The sequence below is a fragment of the Festucalex cinctus genome, chromosome 4 (assembly GCF_051991245.1).
Source record: "Festucalex cinctus isolate MCC-2025b chromosome 4, RoL_Fcin_1.0, whole genome shotgun sequence".
NCBI classification, from domain to species: domain Eukaryota; kingdom Metazoa; phylum Chordata; class Actinopteri; order Syngnathiformes; family Syngnathidae; genus Festucalex; species Festucalex cinctus.
In genome coordinates this window covers 1,225,173-1,248,460 of record NC_135414.1, presented here as the reverse complement: position 1 = coordinate 1,248,460, position 23,288 = coordinate 1,225,173, and the positions used below count along the sequence as shown (strand labels likewise).

The following is a 23,288-nucleotide window of genomic DNA, read 5'->3' as shown; positions in this document are numbered from 1 at the left end:
CAATAAAAGTAACATTGTGCAATGAGTACAATGAGCGATGATGTATATATACACTTTTACAAAAAATACCAATCAGGGCAACTCATTGCCTAAAAATAAAAAAGGACGCTGATTTTTGCAGGTCTTAACAATCCCCAAAACCCGTTGAGCTTGACACACACTGGCAAAAAAAATATTCTACATGTAAACGTTTATTATGCCATTTTCAAAGAAATTTTGCTTCCAATATGCCAGTACCCCAACGTGCCAGTACCCTAACGTGCAAGTACCCCAACGTGCAAGGACTCCAACGTGGCCCGGGCTGCGAGGGCCCTTTATAGCTGCTCGCAGCTCTAGTTGTAAGTTAATGTCAAATGTAAAATAACAAAAGAAAAAAACATACTGCACCATCAGTAATGAATGTTCAAAAGACAGGCATGTGCATACACGACAAGCGCTTTAATAAAGAACAGAGATATGACTGATATTCCCAGAACTGTAGTACCAGTCACTGTCGACTGAGTCCGATGTGGTAAGAACTGAAATAATTATTCGAACGGTCAGTTATGTTTTTGGTACAAAACAAGAAAATGTTAAAAGGTAAAAAATATTAAGGTAAAAAAAGAGGTTCAAAAAATAGATGGATGGATGAAAATTCCTTGAAACACTAAGGGGCATATTCATTAAGAATGCGCTGCGTCCGGTAGTAGCACGAAGTATTGCACCCCAACTGCACCGGCAGTCTAAGGATATTGCTCGAATCATATACCGGCGCAAAGACGCCCACAAAACTGACAACTTGGAGCAAATTTGCACCTGATTTACCACACATGGCAATGGATTTGCGCCAAGAACATTGTAGTATAGTAACAGTTACAAGAAAGATGACATTATCAGAAAGCGAGGTTGAACCGAGAGTAAAGGCGGCCTGACACTTGCACGACTTTTGGGCGCAATTCTGTCGTTGCAAGTCGTGTCATTTTGGGGCACGAACTGGGAGGTTCCTGCACTGTTCACGACTAATTCACGCCTAGTTCATGACAAGTTCACGCCAAGTTCACACCAAGTTCACGAATGCGTGACCATTCGTGTCCACATTGACACGAATTGACACTACGATTTCGCGCATAGTTTACGCACTTCCCGCATTTGCACGACGAGTTTGCGCAATTTGGACGGTGTCGTGCCGACTTGGGTATGCCATATAAAAAGGGGGCCTCCCCAACCCAGTTGCGAAACCGTCGGCTATCGGGTTCCGAGGTGGCCGCGTCCCCGGGCCGGGACCAAGGTTGAGTGGACGTGGGGAAGGGGGGGAGTGCAAACCGAGCCGGCCGACCCGCGACCCCTCTCTCTCTGCGTGATCATGCACTGCCGGAGATCAAGGTTGCGGCAGATGAATACGTGCTTTCCAAAAACGTTATTTGCGTCACGCAAACGTGGTGTTGCTATTTGCGCTGGCGTTAGTGAATTAGACGCTGTATATCAATGAGTCTCATTTGCATTGGGGTGGGTATATTTTGTGTCAAATGTATGCAAATTACCTAATTTACATACACGCAAATAACACCTGCGCACCATAACGGCTTTCCCCATCTGCGCGTGTTTAGATTGCTCCATTTTTGCCGGTCAGCGTGGTGCAAAGGCGACACAAACCTTTAGTGAATAGACCCCTAAGTAAAATAAAATGTATAAAATGAGTTTTGTTTTGTTTTGAATTCAAAAACAGTGCAAAATTATGAATTCAAGTACAGTGGAATCTCAAAATTCAAATACTATAGAATTTGTACAAATTGGACTTCCACTCAAAAACAATCTGAGTAAAAAATGCCTCAGAGTTCGACCTAATTCTCGGAGTTCGAACACCTAAGCAAAGCTCAACATACCTTAAATGGGTAGTCGAGTCAAAACCATGCAACGCCAGATGCACACGTCACAGTAGTCGAGACGAAGCGCTGCTCATTTCGAGTCAGAGCGTGAACACTCCCGGAGGTGCTCCGTACATTCACAAGTGCGTTTTGATTTTTCCACGACAATTTTCTTCCCCATGGGACCAAAGACTTAGACTTGACTTTGTTGATCCCTTTGGGATGGCTCCCTCTGGGAAATTTACATGTCCAGCAGCAATGAGAACAGATAATAAAATTGAAAATAATTCAATCAATCAATAAATAAGGTTATTACATCAGAGATTGAATTAATAATAATAATAATAATAATAATAATAATAATAATAATAATAATAAAATTAAAAATTCAACCAATCAATAAATAAGGTTATTACACCAGAGATTGAATTAATAATAATAATAATAAGAATAAGAAGAAGAAAAATAAAATAAAAAATAAAAATTCTATCAATCAATAAATAAGGTTATTACACTGGAGATTGCATTAAATAAAATAAAGTACAGTAAAGTGCCATATAAACACAGAAACCACAGTAGATTTAAGGAGATAATTGTGCCATTATATCTGCTGTGATTACGAAAATACTGGAACAAGACAAGAACCCCCCCTTAGCTGGTCAACAGTGTACGTGACATTAAAAACAGCGCGCGCAAGGACCCCATAGCAGTCTAACAATATGCCCAATGTAAAATACATGAACTCAGCACTGAACTAAAGCATGCATAAACATAGCAATAGTGAGGAATTTACGACAGGCTCCGAGACATTTGCAAGTACATTTTTCATCCACTGTGCAACATACCACAACAAAAACGGTAAGGTATTACTTATTATTATGCAATATTTATTATTGTTATTATTGTTATTATTATTTAGGTATTTATTGTTTAAATACTGTAAATGGTGTTCCTTTTTTCTGCATAAATAAAAATTAAATTAAATAAAATTAATAGAAATGAATTAAAATAGAATATTTCTGTTTTTGGAGCTTTGGAACTGGTTAATTGCATTTACATTATTTCCTATGGAAAAAAATGTTTCAGAGGTTGAACAAATTAGACTTTAACTCTTCACAGGAATGAATTATGTTAACTCCGAGGTATATGCTCGTTGCATATGTTGCATGTTTACCCTGTGCTTGTGTATGAGTTCCCCTGGTATTCCTGTACCTGAAAGTTAGCGGGTGAGTCGCTGTTATTTAAACATGTTAACGGCCGAAGGGTGGAGGAGGTTTACGGAAGTGTATTGGCGACAATTTGAAACTATTGAAAGCCCACATAAGACATGGGATTATGACAAAATTTGGCCCGACTCACCTGTTTCCTGGTCACACATCTGCTTTGGGGACAAATTGCTCTTTAATACAAAGCCCTGTGCAAAACTGGGTAATTATTCTTCATTGAAGTGTACATCCGTGCGTGCTATCAGTTGCGCCGGGAGTGACGTCATGCAACCGACAAATTTTCCCTTCGGAGGACCCAAGTATAAAACTAGGCACTTTCCTCCCTCCCCCACTTCTCATTTATAGAAATCCATAACACAATTCTGATCCTTTTGATCCTCTGTTCGTAACGCTGGACGGCTTTGTCATTAACTTTCACGTTTAGCGATCCAAGATAGCCCATTTTAAGACGAGGAACAAGTCAAGGTGGCTGTCGATCGTGCTTGGGAACACCTGAATAAGACCGCAAAACAATATGACTCAGCGGATTTTATAACGCACAAACTCGATTATTATTATTATTATTTAATCCTAACAAAATAGCAAATATATAGTCACAAGTACTTACCGGCAATAAAGTGAGCGTTAGAAACCCGTCAGCATCAGACGGAATCCGGGCGTTGAGCGTGAAATTATAACCTGTCCTCCCTGCTTGCAGGCATTTCTTTCCCTTTTCGCGGCCCCCTTTTTTTTTTCTTTTTATCAGGCCCCCGACGGGCCATACAATTTATGGCACAAGATTTAACCATCTTCTTCTCTTAATCCTCCTACAAATGTACGAAAGCATCGAACTCCATGCAAAACATGTTGCTTCTTGCCACTCATTTCCCATGATGCAACGCGCGAAACAAACAATACGTCACACAGGATCCTCCTATTGAAATAGAAAAGCCTACTGCTGAATATAAAATAAATTTTCTGAATGTATATTTTGTAGGGCTGTCAAAGTTAAAGCGTTAATAGATTAATTAATCACAGAAAATTGTCGCATTAATCACGTATTAACGCCAATTAATCGCACAATTTTTTTGGACCGCACTTGAGCCTTGAACGTAACCGTGGATGGTTACATTGAAAGCTGCACAGTTCAGTGATTAGGTCAATGCACGACATTTCCTACGCCTGTTGTTCTAAGATGAGCGGGGTGACTCCAGTTGGTTTGCTCGGTGGTAAACTTCGCTGTAAAAAACACCCCGACTTTAGAATAGACAAAAGTAATTTGCATTTAATTAATTAATAATTGCGGAATTGCACCAAGTTGATATGATGCTGTTACCAAATTTTCGTCAGTATGTAGCACGTTCGTTCTTTGCAATATAATTGCTGAATTGCACCCAATTGATATGATGCTGTTTGAGCAATACATGCATGCATTGCGTACATGCATTTAATAAGTGTTTGTAAATGACATTCAGATAATAAAATGCATTAATGTCAAAATATTATGGTATTTTGTATTTATATTACGCAAGTAATTTAGCTGATTAATCGTGATTAATCAAAATTAAAAAGTGTGATTAATCAGATTAAAAATTTGAATCGTTTGACAGCACTAATATTTTGTTCAAGTATGTACATATTAGGGTTGTTCGATATATCGATTTTGAACCGAAACCGTCTTTTCTGGTTAAAACGGTTTTAAAAAGTTCACATCAGCACTTTCGATTTTCAACCCTGCACTATTTTTGGTTAATCTAAGCCGCGGTAGTTTCCCCATCATTTCCACTTCCTCCCAAAAGCGCGCAGTCTAAAACAACAAACAACAAGCCAAACTAGATTTGGCAAGTGAACGTAATTATCCCTCACACGAACCTAACTGGAAAGGTTTTTTTTGTTGTTGTTTTTTTTCCTCTTTCAAATCACCCTAACTTCTGAACCGTTCGTACTAGCAACGTAATTCCAACGGCTTTACGCCAATACCAAATACGTGACGGCAGCTGGCGGATTGTCATCGTATGGAGGAGGGGGAATCGGTGTGTCAGATGAGAGTGAAGGAGAAGACAGGTATTGATGCAGTTTTTCAAATCACCGAACTCCTGAACCGTGTTGGATTCTGACGCGGAGGAACGGAGCTTTATTTCCGAGAGAAAACGACAAAAAAAGTAAAATAAAACAGGCAGACTGTTATCATCGTAGTATCTAAAGTGTTTTAATAAATCAGGCAAAAGTAGATGTGTAGTATGGAAATGGTATGGTTTCAACAAGACGGACTTGCGTTCCTTTCAGGAAACTTGAAGCCTGCCTCCCTGAACTTGCATAAATGCTAGCTTGTTGACCGGGCGACTAATTGGACAGGTTACAGACTGACTTGACTAACTCTAGGTTATTCATTTTACAAACGTTAACGGTTTGCATCTTTGCACTTTTATGCAGTTCTGTTTTACGGAGAGCAAAGAGATCTGATGTCTTTTTTCAAAGATGAGATGCTCATCATGCCAGAGGATCATTCTGTTTGTTACCTTCACTGGTATTAGGGATGCATATTTGTGTTTGTTTAGATAATGTGATTGTCATCTTGCATATTATTATTATTATTATTAGTGCCAGTTTTGCACTAATCGTGGATTTATATTTAAGTAAGACTAGGCAGAAAAAAATGTGACTGTAGCACATCACCCTGAGCCTGGCTGCTTACCTACCTCACCTAAAAAATTATGTTTCAAATGGTATATGCACTTTCTTCTTTCATTATTGGTTTAAATTAGAACAGAGCTAAAGTCTCTTGTATAAGTAAGATGTTCTTAATCCCAAGGGATTGTTCTGTGTATATTAACAGAGTTAAATTCACTGGCACTTTGAGTTCCAAGAAAGACAAATTATGTTTAAATAATATTCAAAATACTTTTTGTCATTATTTTTTATTTTACAAAGAAATCGTTATAGGAAAATCGGGTTTGAGAGAAAATAATTGGGGTTTTCTTGATAGGCAAAATCGAACAGCCCCAGTAAATATACTGTACAGTCAAACCTCGGTTTTCGAACGCTTCTGTTCTCGACCAAATCGTTTTTCGACCAGAAAATTCGAGAATTTTATGTTTCAGAACTCGTCCAAAAAAAATCGGCTCGAACTGAAAAAAGCCGAGCATACCTGAACGCGGCTCACTCGCCGAGTGTAGAAAAGGCTACAAAGCTGTCTATTCCTTAAGTCTGATATGTTCAACTTTAACTGCGTAACTGAGACGAATCCTAATTTCCATAATTTGTAGTCTGTTGATTGGAAAGCGAGTTCACGTGACACGACTTACCCTCGCGTTCGAGCGTGTAGCCGCTTGAACAGAATCGGTCTTCGCCAGCAGCGATAGCAGCAGGAAGTCTGGCGCTAGTGTGTGCGTCAATGACTGGTGGGTCCTGTTGTCTTCATTTCTTGTCTGGAACCTTTTTGCCAGAATCAGCTGTGGACTATATGCACAATTCACTTCCGCGTTCGCCGGACGAGCGCACCCGCCCTTCCAGTGCAGGGAGACTTCAGCGGAACATACTGTTAAAGTGATGGAAAACTCCAATCCTAAATCCTGAGCCCACTCAAAAAGAACAGGGGCTGCTCCCTGCTATAACACTATGTCTATCAGAATTTTAAAACTACTAATTAGATCTTCCAGAATCGTAATTTTGACGGCTTAAACTCTGGCAATGACGTAATTGCTAAAAATGATTGATTACTACACGGAATTACAAGCCGTCTGAGTAGCAAGGAAAGCTTTTTTTTTTTTTTTTTTTTTATTGTAGGTCCTCTACGGGTCCACAAAATATCCTACGCCCCTCTCCAGTCAGACGGTGTATAGGTGAGGTGTTGAATCTTCAGATGGAACCTGCCGGCTAACTCTTCATGACATCTAAGATTTTTATTGTTCCATTTCTATTGATTTATTTTTCTTTTTTTATTTTAATGATACGTTATTAGATAAGAATAGTTTAATAGTACATTAACATTAGCATAGGGAGTAGGACTAGATCAATTATTGCTCTTCTTCCTACTCCTTGTGAACATGTAATTTATGACATTAATGAATTATTTTATTTATTTTTTCTTTTTTATTTTAACTTCTACTTATATTTTGTAATATGTTATGTTCAATAAACCAACCAACCCTCTCTGGTCTGTAGCCTCCTCTTCGTCGCGTCTCTTCACTGACGTCGTCAATATTTTGAATCAGATGTAATGCCTTTCCTTGCTGTTTATTTTTTTCATGCTGAAACGTGCTTACTATGGAAATCCGACAGCGTTGTCAGAGGTAAAGAATAATAACTCATTAAATTTTTCATGTTTTTAATACAATAAAATGGCAGCATGGGAATATACATACAGGCACATGAACAAAGTTTAACTTCCAAAATACAGCTCTGGTTCTACTGTTAACAAACGGCACCCTTGTGCGATCGAGTAGTTATCCCTACCGATGTTAACAAATTAACACAAAGTGTCTCCGGTGGTTAGCATAAGGGGAGAAAACAAGGCAGAGTTAAACCTGTCTAACTGCGCACACAGCAGTGATTGCTCGATGTACTGTCGCCTCGATTCTTCTTCGATGCCTTGACAAATGCACGCAACCACACTCATAAGAAAAAAATGACGAAAATATACTCCAAAACGCTGACAACTGGTGAGGTTCTCTGAAGGAAAACAAATGGCAATCGCCCCAACCGGAAAGGGCAGTGCGGTTATTAATTTTCCCGGAAATACGGCTATTTGTGCATAGAGTCCACAGCTTGTTCCTTCTAAAATGTTCGTTACGAATGTTTGGGCGGTGTTTCCTCATCCGCACGTTACCACATAGCACTCGTAAGTTGATGTTGCGCTGCTAACCCCAAAACCGGAAGTGTCACCATTTAGTTTTCATAATAAGAGAGCGTACCGGAAGTGATGTTCTAAATGACGCTAGCTTAACAGCGCTAATATAATTTGTGTAAATTGTTTCGGATTTGGGGGCGTGGCCTGGATGTCTGAGGAGTAGGACGCGTTTCGCCGTTGCTCCTGAGCTACTGACCGAATTTATATATTTATACTTGCCAAACTGGACTTTTTTTTTTCCCTCTCTCGTAAACTCACTCAACACCTGTGTTTTACTGTCGCTTTGTCTGGCAACTGAAAGTTTCGGCCCGACCATGACGTCCTCCCGTTCGAAAATGGAGTCAGCTAAAACAGGCCGCAACAAGCCGGGGCCCTCGTTGCAGGAGGCTACTAGCATGGACCCCGCTAACCCTAACCTTAACCCTAACCCTAATGTTAGCTTAGCATGCAAAAGCTAATGTTAGCATACTAATGCTAATGTTAGCTTAGCATGCTACTGCTAATGTTAAGTTAGCATGCTAATGCTAATGTTAGCGTACCATGCTAATGCTAATGTTAGCTTAGCATGCTAATGCTAAGTTAACATGCTAATTTTAATGTTAAGTAGCATGGTAATGTTAAGTTAGCATGCTAATACTAATGTTCGATTAGAATGCAAATGCTACATTAGCATGCTATTGCTAATATTAGCAATAGCATACTAATGCTAGCTTAATATACTAATGCAAATGTGACCTGATTTCAACAAAGTGACTATTACTCCATTGCTTATTAAGTTTGCCACTCTTCCACCATTGCTACTCGATTCTACCCTCCTTACTTCATTGCTGACTTAATTCTTCTCACTTTACACCATTGCTTACCCGATTACTTGCTACTTCCTCCATTTCTTACTTGATTTCTTCCTTGTTTTCTTGTTTCTTGCTGATTTATTTTTACTTTTGAGGTATTTGCCTTCCTTCAACTGCTTCTAGATTTCTGGATGAATTTAAACCCTTCCAACTTCAGCATGTTAAGCTCATTCCATGTCATTCAGTATCATTCAACATCATTCAATATCATTCAATATAATGTGATGGTGAGTGGTAGGCTGTTTAATATGAAAGTGCTGCTCCTTAATATTTACGCGCCTACTTCGGACAGTGGAGATTTTTTTTAGGTCAGTTTTTTTCTGATCTCCCAGATGTAGCCTCACATTTTCTAATTGTTGGGGGGGGGTTTCAATTGCTGGCTGGACCCAGTGTTGGATAGGTCCTCCACAAAACCTTCTGTTATTTCATCGGCAGCAAGAACTGTAAGGACATTTATGGCCGAACTTGCATTATCAGATTCATGGAGGTTCTTTAATCCATTGGGTCGGGCATATTATTTCTTCTCTTCGGTTCACCATACCTATACACGTATTGGCTATTTTTTGATTGATGATAGGCTCCTCCACACAATCGCTTCCTGCTCCTACAACCCGATATATCTGATCATGCTCCTCTCAGATTAGAAATGGTTCTTTAACATGTTGGGGTCTCGAGACCACCCTGGAGATTGAATGATCAACTTCTTAGTGATGAGGAATTCCTAAACTTCATTGCTGGGCAAGTTGACCTTTTTGTGAGTACAAATGTGACCCCTCAGATATCAGCATCAACCTTATGGGAGACATTTAAAGTATTTATTAGGGGTGGGATAATTTCATTTGTCTCTCACAAGAATATCGAGTTCGATCCAGGAGCAGCTACTTCGAACAAGGGGAAAAAGCAGGTAAACTGTTGGCTCATAAACTCCGGAAACTTTCAACATCAAATCATATCCCTGAAATTCGTACAGCTTCTGGATCCTCCTTAGACCCTTTGGTTATTAACACGGTCTCTCGTAACTTCTATCAGTCGCTATACACCTCGGAAATGGTAGCTGATGAACAGGAATTGGATGATTTCTTTCGCACTTTAATGATACCGCAAGTTGGTGAGGACGTTGCAAACGAGTTGGAACAACCAATTACGCTCGAGGAGCTTGCCAAGGCCGTCCAGTCTCTCAACTCGGGACGGAGCCCCGGCCCCGATGGCTACTCAAGCGGGTTCTACAAAAAATGTCTCCCCAAAATCACCCATTTGTTGATGAACATGTACAATGAATCACTTGCTAAAGGTTTCCTCCCGCAATCCTTGACTCATGCCACTATCTGCCTTATTCTAAAGAAAGATAAGGACCCTCTTGACTGTGCATCCTATCGTCCAATTAGTCTGTTAAATGTAGATTACAAAATTTTGGCTAAAATCTTGGCAATGCGATTGGAATCAGTCCTTCCTTCAATTGTCTCACCGGATCAAACAGGGTTCATTAAGAATAAACACTCGTTCTTTAATTTGCGACGCTTGTTCAATGTTTTATATAACCCACAGGTCTCCGATACCTCTGAGGCATTGCTTTCACTTGATGCAGAAAAAGCGTTTGACCGAGTGGAGTGGAGGTTCCTTTTTTACACATTGGATAAATTCGGATTTGGCCCCAAATTCATCTCATGGGTTAAATTACTATATTCATGCCCTCAAGCTTCAGTTAGGACTAATGCCACTTATTCTGACTACTTTCCCTTGCAAAGGTCAACACGCCAAGGTTGTCCTCTGAGCCCGCTATTGTTTGCCCTTGCTATAGAGCCCTTGGCAATTTCACTCCGTTCACAAGCTTTGATTAAGGGCATAGTTAGATATGGCAATTAGCATAAAGTGTCGTTATATGCTGATGACTTGTTGCTGTACGTCGTTGATCTCCCGATATCTATTCCTACTATTTTAACCACATTGTCAAAATTTGGCCATCTGTCAGGATACAATTTGAATTTTAATAAAAGTGAGCTGATGCCACTTAATAGTGCTGCAAAACTCTTTCCTTTGGATACTCTTCCGTTTAAAATTTCAAACAGGCAATTTACTTACCTCGGTGTACAGGTTACAGGCAACTTTGGAGCTCTCTTTAAGGCAAATTTTCTCCCCCTTTTGACCCGCACTAAGGAGGATTTAGAACGTTGGGCTCAGTTAAAGCTCTCGCTGATCGCTAGGGTCAACTCAATTAAGATGACCACCCTCCCTAAATTTCTTTATCTTTTTCAATGTCTCCCCATTTTCCTTACTCAAGCCTTTTTTAAGAAGTTAGATGGCCTCATATTGTCTTTCATCTGGGATAGGAAACCTCCCAGGATTCGGAGACAATTTCTTCAGAGGCCTAAGGCGGTTGGCGGTCTTGGTCTTTCGAATTTCAGATTTTATTACTGGGCGGCAAATCTTAGAATTATTCAATATTGGCTACAGAATACCTATAAGATTTCCCCCCCTGTATGGTTGGGGATGGAGGCAGCTTCCTCTATACCAGCGTCACTATCTTCCCTGGTTCACTCCCCTATTTGAAGTCCTTTTGCATCCTTTACACAAAATACTTGTGTTCGAGTGACGCTTAAAGGCCAAATGTGAAGTAATTTCATAAAATACCATATAGGGTCACAATTGAAGCATTGAAACACTGTCCAACAAATAAAGTATGAAAAAATAATTTATATGTTATATATTTGACGAAATAATCGCTTTTCCGAAGTTCGAGCCTGGCGGGCGACAAACCCGGAAGTGATACGTCACACCGGGAACAGCGATGGCAGCGCTCCATACAGACGCTATACAAAGCCACTCAAACGTCGATTCAGACAGCGATGTCAGCGATAGGTTGAGCGAAAATGAGGAGAACCAAGTTTTTAAAGAGTTGGAGGAAGAGGAGGAGGTTGGCATTTTATACGTTGGACTTTACATGTACGAGCCAAATGCTAATCAGGATGCTGATAATGCGCCCAGACACCTGACATGGAATGGAGACAAGACCCGTCGAAATTACAAGATGGGTAAGATATATATATAGGCAGTGGTATTTTTTTATGATTTGAAGATGCCAGCATTTGCACATAATTTTATATTTTTGTCTGATGACATTTAAAAAAATAAATAAATAAATAAATCAGACTATGTTTTTAAAGCAGTTACTCAGTACTTGAGTATTCTTTTCAGCAATTTTTATTTTTTTTACTTGTACTTGAGAGATTTATCAATGACTATTTCTTACTTTTGTACATGATTCCGTCCACGTACTTGTATATTTTGAAACAAATGTTTTCATAAACAGAATTATTGACTGATTGGTATAGCAATACACTTGTTCAATAACATTTCTGCTCATGGTGTCATCGCTCAGTATTTTACTTTTTTTTTTTTATATAAATTTCAGGCGTACTTGTGGTAATTGCCAGCAAATGCCTACAGCTGTAGAATGTGTTTGCTGCCATGAAATTCAAGAAGTAGTGACTACGTCTACAAGGAGAGGAACACTTCAATCAGGTACTGGACTGCATCACTGATCATCCTGGATTCAATGCTGTGTGCCTGGACCCATATGGATTACAGGTAGCATGGATGACCTACAAGCAACAGTACAGAGGCAAGGCATTTGATGGGCCACAGGATGCCAAGTATAGACATATTGCCTACAGACAATTTGTGCGCTGGTGCTGGAAGTTTCTTGGTCTGGACAACCGTGTTCTGCTCCCAGCATGTTGCAGTGTCTTGTATCAGGGCACATTTTCCACCACCAGGAGAAGAGGAGTCAGCTGTATTCAAAGGGTTTCGTGTTTCACAGAGAAATGTTCCAGAACTGTGATTTGTACTGGTTGCATCATAATAAGAATAAACAAATGAGGACAACTTAATACAAGGAATATGATTCTTTATTTCCTGAGGAATCTCGTATGGTGCTCAGCAATAACATTTGACTTGTCCGGTCTGTTCACTGCTGCTGTAAGAAATTGTGGCTCGACTACCACATCATTCAGTTTTGTACTTATTTGGAACGTCAATCACTTTCATCGCCTCTGAAAGGCAGTCATTCACATAGTCTACAAAAAAAAATAAAAATTGGGATGATAAATATTTGGGTGACATATGGGTTACACTCAGTAATGCATCTGCCTGGAATTGTTTTTGTTTCATAACTTACCATAAGTTTCATCCACCAATATCTTTCTCAGAGAATAGCCACCACTCTTATATTTGGGATAAACGATGCAGTAGGAGTGTATTCCTTCCTTCGTCACTTTCTGTGGTCTCCCAGCATTTTCATTATAATGCATAGCAGCGAGAATGATTCTGGAATTGAACAAAAATTGCCTTATAAAGAAATTGTCACATTGTGATGAAATAGCTTTATATCTCTAAGTTCTACATTTCATCCATATGTTCTACTAGTCATGGACAAATCACACTTGAAGAAGCACATTATATATATATATATATATATATATATATATATATATATATATATATATATATATATATATATATATATATATATATATATATATATATATATATGTTTTTTTTCGATTCTTTGAGATGGCATTTTTGGTTGAACAGATGCAGTGGAAATTTAATAAATTTCCATTGCACTAGCTGTTATGTTTAAGCCATGAGCACCATCTAGAGGAGCCTCAAAGCAAGTGCTTCATTACGTTACTTTCCCCCCTCATCACCACTAGTCTCCATTTCATACATATCAAAGTTTTCTTAAACGCACCTGCTTTTCATTCCTTTGTACGAGAAGTTGTACATCTTTGGGGCAAAGTGATTCACCACACTGTGAAAAGCTTACACACCACTGGTCTGTCCGAGGTGAGACATCTTCATGACATCGTTGACAAACATGGTATTTGTCAGGAGTTCCACCACTGCGACATTGACTTCAGTACCTTCAAATGAATTTCATTTCCTTAGTTTGTTATAAATGTTAGTTGGCGTGTGACAGATGTTTGACAGATGTTTGGTTGTTCTACAGATACAAGGTATGACAATATTTATATTTTCAGGTTAAACTAGCAACAACTCTAAGAATACAAATATAAATAATACCTGGTAAGTACATAGTGACAAAAACAACTCCGCCTAACTTACTTTTATCCACACTATGTGGTGGCATAACTTCATCATCTTGGCTGTTTGAACAGGATTGATCCTGCAATAACTCACCCTCGTAATCAGCCATCTCTTGTTCGGAGGCAGCTGCAGAGGTGATAGCCTCAGCTACGGCTCGCTTCCTTTCTCGGTTAGCTGCTGCTGCACGCTGGGCAGGTGGATTTTGAATCTGCTGCTGGTCTTGTGGAGGCAGGTGAATTGTTGGGACAGCAGTTGTATTGAGCAATAACCTGCAGAAACATAAGGTGACACTAAAAATATGCGTCGCTCATAAAACCTATAAAACCTACCGGCAAAAAAATAAAAAATAAAAAAATAAAAAACAACTATCACATTTCATCTAACCCTGCCTTACCAAATATTTAATTATTTAATGACTCATAAAATGCAGTAAGATTGACATATGATTGGAAGTTTTTCAAAAGGACGTGTCATGTTCTTTGATCAACAAAGCAATGCTGCCAACCTATTGAAATTTACTTTCAGAACAATTTGTCTCACTGCCACTAATCATCGTTGATATGAATAGCACCGAGACGTTAGCTTTCGGTTCACGTCGCTAGTTTCTACTGTTCATTCCACAACTGTTGGAAGCTCTGCTTTGTCAAAGTCATCAGTGATCTATCCATAAATTCCACGTTTTTTTCTAAATAATTGTAATCATACTTACTTTTTTTGCAAATCCATTATCATAAGCAGACCGGTTGAGGAAGCAGGCATCTTCGAAGTGTTTGTAACAGAGAACACTCCTCGACGATGGCGTGAAATTCATTCGCTTCGTGCGAATGAAAGTTGACCATTTACGTGCCCTGTTATCTTTTGGCCACTCATACAACTTTTCTTTAGCTTGAGAACAATACATCACCACACATCGCCGGGTCATCTTACCGAGTAGCAATGCAAACAATGCAGTTCAATGGCCGACTTCTCTCGCAACTTCCCGGTGTGACGTCATTTCCGAAAATTTCCGAAGATTGTCGAAGAAAAGCATTTTCGTTGTCAAGGGCGTTGCTATGGGTTAAACTAAGAACCTGAAAGGGTTGCGTCAAAAAAAATAACGAAAATATGCTTACAATGGTTTAGCCATTGGTATTACTCAAAAACATGGTTGGCCAACCTTACTTCACATTTGGTCTTTAAGATCTGGAACCAATTCAGGCGCCACTTTGGTTTTCAGACGATTTCCTTTTCTACACCAATTGCTTCGAACCATCCATGGTCGATAACGCTTTTTCTCTCTGGTCTAACAGAGGTAGACTTAGGGATATCTATATTGATAATACTTTTGCGACTTTTGAGCAACTGGTTGACAAATTTCATATACCTCGTAATAATTTCTTTAGATTTCTGCAGATCCGCAGTTTTGCCCGTAGTTTGAGCACCTCTTTGGACAGACGGCATTGGACACTTTTCTTGTCCCTCTTCCTTCGCTCAGAGGTATCTTATCAATTATCTATGGTCAGATCTGTGATTTGAGTAATACTTCTTTGGCTAGCATTAAATTGATGTGGGAGCAGGAATTGGGTGAGGATATCCCGGATACACTCTGGGGGTCTGTACTTAAACGAGTACATGCTTCCTCGATATGTGCACCTACATGCTCTTATTCAGTGCAAAATTGTACATAGGGCTCACTGGACAAAGTATAGGTTATCTAAAATATACGACAATGTTGTACTTAAACTGTGTACGGTGTAATCAATCCCCGGCCAATCACACTCACATGTTCTGGTCTTGCCCGTCTCTGCATAGCTTTTTGGTGGAAATTTTCCATCCAATTTCAAAAGTGTGTGGTTCGTTGGTCGAACCAGATCCTTTTGTTGCATTATTTGGAACATCCTGAACAGCACTGACATTATCCAAAATTAATCAAGACATGATTGCGTTCGTTACTTTACTGGCAAGACGGTTGATCCTACTTAGATGGAAATCATCAACTCCTCCATCTCATGCTCTGTGGGTTAAGTCCGTCTTGCATTGTTTACATTTGGAGAAGATCCGATTCACACTTAGGGACTCTGTTAGGGTATTCAATGTTAGATGGTCAAATTTTATTTCATATGTTAGGAAACTGAAGCTCCCTGATATCTCTGATTGATTGCCTTGCTTGATCCAGTTGCATGATGGCCGTTCCCCCCCACCGTACTGGACTATGTTTCTGTTATGTGAGTGCATGCAATTCTTTTTTTTTTTATGGGTATATAAGGCTTCTTTCTTGTCCTTTAATTCATTTACAGCTGAGTTGAGTTGTGTTAGTTAGGACTGCACCAGCCTGAGTTGGTGTGGAAAACCCACCTATTTAGTAGTGATGCACGATATGAAAAATTTCAACCGATACTGATAACCGATAATTTCCTGCTTTGTTTGGTCGATATCAATAACCGATACATTTGTTTTTTTATATTTAATATAGCCTTCACATAATCTGCAATTTGTTCAACCAGGAATGGAAAAAAATGATGTTTTAGTAGCTCTGATTATGACAGCAAACAAATGTGTCTCTTTCAAATGTGTATTTTCTATATGAAATGGCTAACAGATAATTACACAAAATAAAAAGTTAGTTTTTAAATGAATACAGAACTACAACTGGTTTATCTGGAAAAACAAAACATTCATGTATGTATGCATTATGCAATAGGAATGCATTTATTCAACCCTAAGTGCAATAGTGCATGAGGATGAGAGTAGGTGAACGTTTGGTAAAATTATATGCATTGACATTTGTCAACCTTAATCAAAAAAAAAAATTGAAATCAAGTAAATAGACAAAATTGAGAGCAGTGTGGGGCGGACCAAGCTTCGGTTAAGCTGTTTTTTTTTTTTTTTTTTTTTTTTTTTTTTTTTTTTTTTGAGATGCCGGTCTACACGAGCGAGAGGCGTGATAGATGATATAATCAGCGCGACATGGTCTATACAAGACGTAAGCAGTATTGTAGGGTCCTCACGTTGCAAACAGTGTACAGACTTTAGATATATCGGACCCTTGTATTTGCTAAAATATATATATCAGGCCGATCAAAAATGATGTCATATTTTCCCATATCGGCCGATATTGTATCGGTCCGATAAATATTGTGCATCCCTACTATTTAGGCTCCAAGGTGGAGGCATGCCCCAAACCATCATTTAATGATGCAGACGCAATATCTATGACCAGCACTCACTTTGAAGTCAGGAGTGAATTACTCAGATTCGCACAGCTTTTCCAGTTTTTCCAGCCCTTGCAAGATCCACTTCCCAGTAATGACCCTGTGGTGACCGCCAGGTCCTCCATAAAGGCTGATCGGTGGATGGCGGACCGCTGATTGGGTCTGGGGCCCACTGGCACCTTGGCTCCATTGACTTAACCATCATGTTTATTGCCAGAGCAAACAAGGTTACAAAGATGGTACAGTCATCTCAACCGCCAGTTTATGACACTCAAATGTTATGACTCCGGTTGAGACCCTCAACCTGAACTGATTGTAATAATCCAGGATCAAGTCTGCAACATGGTGCAGTGCATGATGTTTTAACATGATGGTCTCGACCATTTTGTGGGGGGTGGAGTCATACGTGTTGGCTAGGTCAAACCACAGGACTCTGAGATAACCCTTGTTCTCCTGAGCTTCCCTGATAAGCTGTGTCACCACTTCAATATGTTCTACACATCATGTGCCTATGTACTTGCTGCTGGAGAAGTAGTCAGACAGCCGCCTTGCTACGGAACGCTGAAGAAGATTTTTCCTTCTACACTCAGCAATGAAATCATCCTGAATTGATCGATTCTCCTTGAATTCTTTTCTTCAAGGATACAGACTCCTTCAACACATCTCAACTGCTTTTCCACCTTCCCTCTCTTCCAGATGACTCACGGGACCTTCCAGTCGCTTCAGTAATAATGGACAGTACTTGCAAAACGTGTACATGACACAACTCCGCCCAGGGGTGGAGCTAGATCGAGCCTCACAATCTTCTGGAATTCCTGCAAGAATAGTTCCATCCATCCATCTTCTTCCACTTACCCGAGGTCGGGTCGCGGGGGCAGCAGCTTTAGGAGGGAACCCCAGACTTCCCTTTCCCCAGCCAATTCAACCAGCTCCTCCGGTGGGATCCCAAGGCGTTCCCAGGCCAGCCAAGAGACATAGTCTCTCCAGCGTGTCCGGGGCCTTCCGCTGGTGGGACACCTCTCCAGGGAGGTGCCCAGGAGACATCCGAACCAGATGCCCGAGCCACCTAAGCTGGCTCCTCAACGCGGAGGAGCAGTGGCTCGACTCCGAGTCTCTCCCGGATGACCGAGCTTCTCACCCTATCTCTAAGGGAGAGTCCGGACACCCGGCGGAGGAAACTCGTTTTGGCCGCTTGTATCCTGGATCTTGTTCTTTCGGTCACGACCCACAGCTCGTGACCATAGGTAAGGTTTGGAGCGTAGATCGACCGGTAAATCGAGAGCTTCGCCTTTTGGCTCAGGTCTTTCTTCCCCACGACGGACCGATACAGAGTCCGCATCACTGCAGACGCTGCACCGATCCGCCTGTTGAGCTCCCGCTCCATCCTGCCCTCACTCGTGAACAAGACCCCAAGATACTTGAACTCCTCCACTTGGGGCAGGATCTCACCCCCGACCCGGAGAGGACATGCCACCCTTTTCCGACTGAGGACCATGGTCTCAGATTTGGAGGTGCTGATCCTCAACCCAACCGCTTCACATTCGGCTGCGAACCGCTCCAGTGAATCTCGGATTCAGAATAGTTCCCTCATGTCAAAATATTTGGGATGTGATGGGTCTCCCAGAATGTCACACGAGCTTAGCGGGCATAATAACCCTATATGATAATTATTTAAGCAAATTTGCGATGCCCAACGCTATGTGTTTCCGCAGAGGTATTTGTTGATGCGGACGGCCGGATGTACGTTCTACTCTTGCTGCAACAGTATTAACTCTCCCTAGTTTATGACTACGGTCTGGGCTTCTTTGGAGTTGTTTATACCCTGAAGATGAAGGCCTAGGTATGAAACCCACCGACCACCGCTACTTTTTGCCATGATACGATGGAGAGAGTTTTCACCGGTTGATGAGAATATGTAGCACACACACAAACCTCACTCATTTAGCTGGCCACCGCTGACCGCAACGTTGATGACAATCATTGGTGAGAGAGTTAAACCATCAAGTGCAGTTATATTTCTCAAAGGTTGATGGGTGACATGATGCCACAAGTGCAATTAATCATTAAAATTTATGGAAGAAACTAGGGATGTAACAATAAGGGCAATATCGTGATATCGCGATATTAAAACTGCCACAATATAGTCATCGTCATGTTCACAATATTTAAAAGGAACACATCTGTTAAAAAAAGTCAGGTTGATTTCCATTTGTGCAGTTATAGCACCCTCTCGTGGCTAGTTTATGAGTGCAATTTAATTTCCATTAGGGATGTTTTGGCCTTCTAATGTTTAAACTCTATGCTAATTGGCAGATGAAGGGGAACCTAATTTAATGTGTTGCGATAAATTTGTGCTTGCATTAGCAAATAAGTGCCACAATATTGTTATTAGAGATTGTAGGTGGTTTATATGTTATGTACAAAAGCAAAATATTGTGCTTTTTTTAGTATGAGCTGCTCTTTTTTTTTTTTTTTTTTTTTTTTTTACAATATTGTGATCTTTTTTAATATCATGATATCTATCGTATTGTGACCGTTATATCGTGATAATATCGTATGGTGATGTTTGGATTTCGTTACATCCCAAGGAGAAACACAAGCAAGCTAAACAAACATTGTGAAAAATGTGCATTTCAACATCGCTAATGTTTAAAATTAGAATAGTGATTTATTTTAAAAATAGTTTTTACACATTTCTTTTTATTCAATTCAATTTTTTTATTCAATTTCTTTAATTCATTTTTTTTTCTCACCCTCCCAGCCCCCCCCAATCCCCTCGACCATATATATTTTTTCCTCTTTCCCAATTAAATATCAATCATATGCAGATTTTCAATATTTACAGACTGTCCCAGTCCCTATCCCCTGCTTCCTGACTCTGATTGAGAAGGACGCAACTTATCGCTCTGCGATTCACTCCCTGTGGCGCAGCTGTAACAACAACTCTATTTTTTTTGTGTGCTGTTTTTACAACATGCCTAGTGGGAAAAGAACGGAAGAAATTGATGAGCTAAAGACTATTACCCAAAAAATGGATAAAACCATAATGGATTTAAGTCTGCAGATGTAGGAATCTAACCAACAGATGAAGGAATCTAACCAGAAACTGTTGGAAGAGATGAAAGAAGAGATGTGTAACAACTATGGCCTATGGCCCAGGCCACCCTCTAATTTTTTTTAGCTTGCTTCTTCTAAAGCAAACTCTCTGCAGTCGCATAAACATTCCACAGCTCAGACAGGATCTAAGCTTGGTTAGCTCTGCAGGTGGTCACACAACCACCAACAAAGCTCTTTTGAAGCCGCTGACCAGGTGACAAAGGAATTTATGCGTCTGCCGAAGGAGTCTATTCAGGCCCCGACTTCCCGGAGCCCGAGAAAAAGCCTTCAATGAATTGGAATATACAAACAACTGATCAAAGGAATGTTTATGAAGTTTCTTATCAACCAGGGGGGACTCTCTGGCGTCGCCCCTCCAGGGGGCACTCCTGGAACATCTAGACCCAATTATCTCTACAGATGAAACAACTGCGGAATGTGGTTCAAGCCCAGAAGGAGGAGATGAAAAAGAAAGACCTGCAAATTGTCATCTTGCAGGAACAGGTAGATGAGCTTGATCAAAAATCTCATATCAATGATGTCATTATCACCGGCATAAAAGTCAGGCCGCGCACGTATGCACAAGCCGCGGCCAGAAGAAGTGAGGAGGACTCTGATCTAAATCCTGACAATGAATCAGTGGAGCAACAGGTGATAACCAAACTTCGGGAATTTGAAATAATTGTGGAATCGAAGCATATCCAAGAGTGCTACACACTTCCATCTGGAGGGAGAAAACCACCAATGGTCTTCATGAAACTTACAGACAGAAAAAGCAAGATCGCATTCCTCAAGCAAGGCCCAAAACTGAAAGGCAAGAATGTCTTTCTAAATGAAAACTTGACCAAAAAGAATGCTGAAATCGCAAGAAAGGCACGTCAACTGAAGAAAGATGGGAAAATTAGGGCGACCTGGACCGCCAACTGCAAAGTCCTTATCAAGACACAAGGGAGCTCACCAGATGTCAAGTTATTTTACTCAAGTGCAGTTCCTCCAACTTGAAAGAGAAACAAGCATCCACTTGAAGACTCCAACTGGGATTCACTCAATGACAAAAGTTTTCTTTTTCTTCCTTTTATTTTTCAATTTCAAGGTATTGACCATTAGTCGACCATTAGGTTGCCCATTATGTGAAAAACCTTTCGAACAAGAAAACAATATATACAGAATATTACAAGCACATTGAAACAATCTGGACTTATCAAAATACATCCGACATTAACATTTTCCATATTCAATGCAAACCATTTTATATCAATATGACGACTCATTCAATAAACACATTGAGTTAATTTTTAAAAATCATTTACATTAGTTTTTAATACATAGCTCAATCATGTTTTAAACTTATTTAATTGCAAATATTTTTTTCCTATTTTTTCCCCCCCATTTTATCCTATAAACATACACTTAAATCAATGCTACCAACTAAGCCCTCATTCAACTCCTACTTCATAATCATCACAATAAACTCTTCACCACGTGTGACTGAAAGCAGGCTAGAAACCGAGCATATCAATTCAAACAGTTAAACAATTAGCCAGCAATCAACATCCTTATAGTAAAACTCGCACTCCTAAACACCGTGCCTCTCATCATGTCAATTCAACAGGCCTGGATACATTTAAACTCAAACAATTAATCACACCCAAACAATTAGCATTGCCAGACAAACACTGAACTTATTTAATATATGTTGCTCTTACCGGCTGCCTCTTCAATTTTTGTGGAAGCTTGCCCTGCACTCTGATCACAACACAGCTGTCAGTGATACTCCAGAGTGTGCCATGGTGCTGCTCGGTAGTTGCTAACTGCAAGGCCGATTTTAATGTGACACCAAGTGGTGCCACGCCTTAAATGCTCCGGACACAACAGGCGGCCTACGCCCATCAGTCTAAAAATTATCTCACGGTTTTATTTTCTTTCTACATTTGTTGACTAATTTTAATTTCTACTTTCATATCAAATTTATTTTCCAACATTTCAATATTAATATGCTTAACTTAATATTTACTTGTTTAAATATTAACCATTCTCTATGAAATTAAAATAATTTTTAAGACAACAGGTTTGACTTCACACCTCTCTTCCTAAGTGGAAGCTGAGAGAAGGGTGCCTGCTTTAAAGGCAAACTTTATAGTCTTTGCACAATGTCCATGAAACAGTCAAGATGATGACCCGATTTTGCTGTCCATCTGTTCTTCAACCGGTAGCAGGACGACAAGTCGCCTGACGTCCCTGTGGAGGATAGTAGGTTGGATCTTCTCCTTCTGTCCATCAGAGGCAAGTTGAATGATCTTTGCTTTTCGAGCTCTTCCCACAGACACATTGTAGCTGGGAAAGATCCTGATGTTTGCGTCCCTGACAATGCCTTTGGTGTCTGGATTGGTGCTGACAACTCTTCCAAGCTTGAAATGACCGCTGAGCGCATTCTGGTCACTTAGCCAAACGATGTCTCCAACAGTGACGTTCCTCTCTGCCATATGACATTTGCTCCTTACAAACAGGTTGGGACCAGCCAGTTGACTCCAGAGACTCCAGAATTTGTTCACTTCCGCTTGCAATGCTCTCAGCCTTTTGTATGGGTAGCTAGAAAAATCGAATGTCTTAATGTCTGAGCGTATTTGGTGACACATATTGAATGCAGCCCTCTCTGCTCTGCACCCTGGCATCAATTGGACGGTCGTTTGCTAGGCTGGCTGCTATTTGAAGGGTTGTTTGGAATTCGCTGTCAGCCAGCCCAGACTCTTTTCCAATGCCTTGTAGTGCTCTCTTTACAACACGGACTGTAGCTTCTGCAGCGTCATTTCTGTGCAGCGAATCAGATGGATGAACGTTCCACATCCACTCCGTTCCATTTCCTCCAGGTCTGTTTTGTTCAGACTGTCCAAGTATTTGTACAGTTCCTCGAGGACTGGCTTTGCTCCGATGAAATTTGTACCAGGGTCTTACCAAATCTTACGGGGATGCCCTCTTATCGCCGTAAACCTTTGGTAGGCCATTAGAAACCCTTCAGTGGAGAGGGTATTCACCTTCAGTGTGACTCTTTTCTTGATGTCATCCTTCACTTGGTAGGGGCCAAAAAGGTCAATTGTAGTGAATTCGAAGGGTACAGCGGGTGCAGTTCTTTCTGGTGGCAAGTCACC

General features: G+C 40.3%; 1 protein-coding gene and 1 long non-coding RNA gene across 4 annotated transcripts in view; both read right to left on the bottom strand.

Moving 5' to 3' along the window:
- Positions 1–23,288, bottom strand: part of efl1 (elongation factor like GTPase 1) — a 371,901-nt gene that overhangs the window by 159,483 nt on the left and 189,130 nt on the right. The gene's annotated exons all lie outside the window — the stretch shown is intronic.
- On the bottom strand, positions 12,637–17,163 carry LOC144017025 (uncharacterized). Its single transcript, XR_013283059.1, has 5 exons — positions 14,565–17,163; positions 13,949–14,124; positions 13,500–13,671; positions 12,924–13,072; positions 12,637–12,822 (listed from the first exon to the last, which is right to left on the bottom strand). It is a non-coding gene; the product is annotated as an uncharacterized LOC144017025 (long non-coding RNA).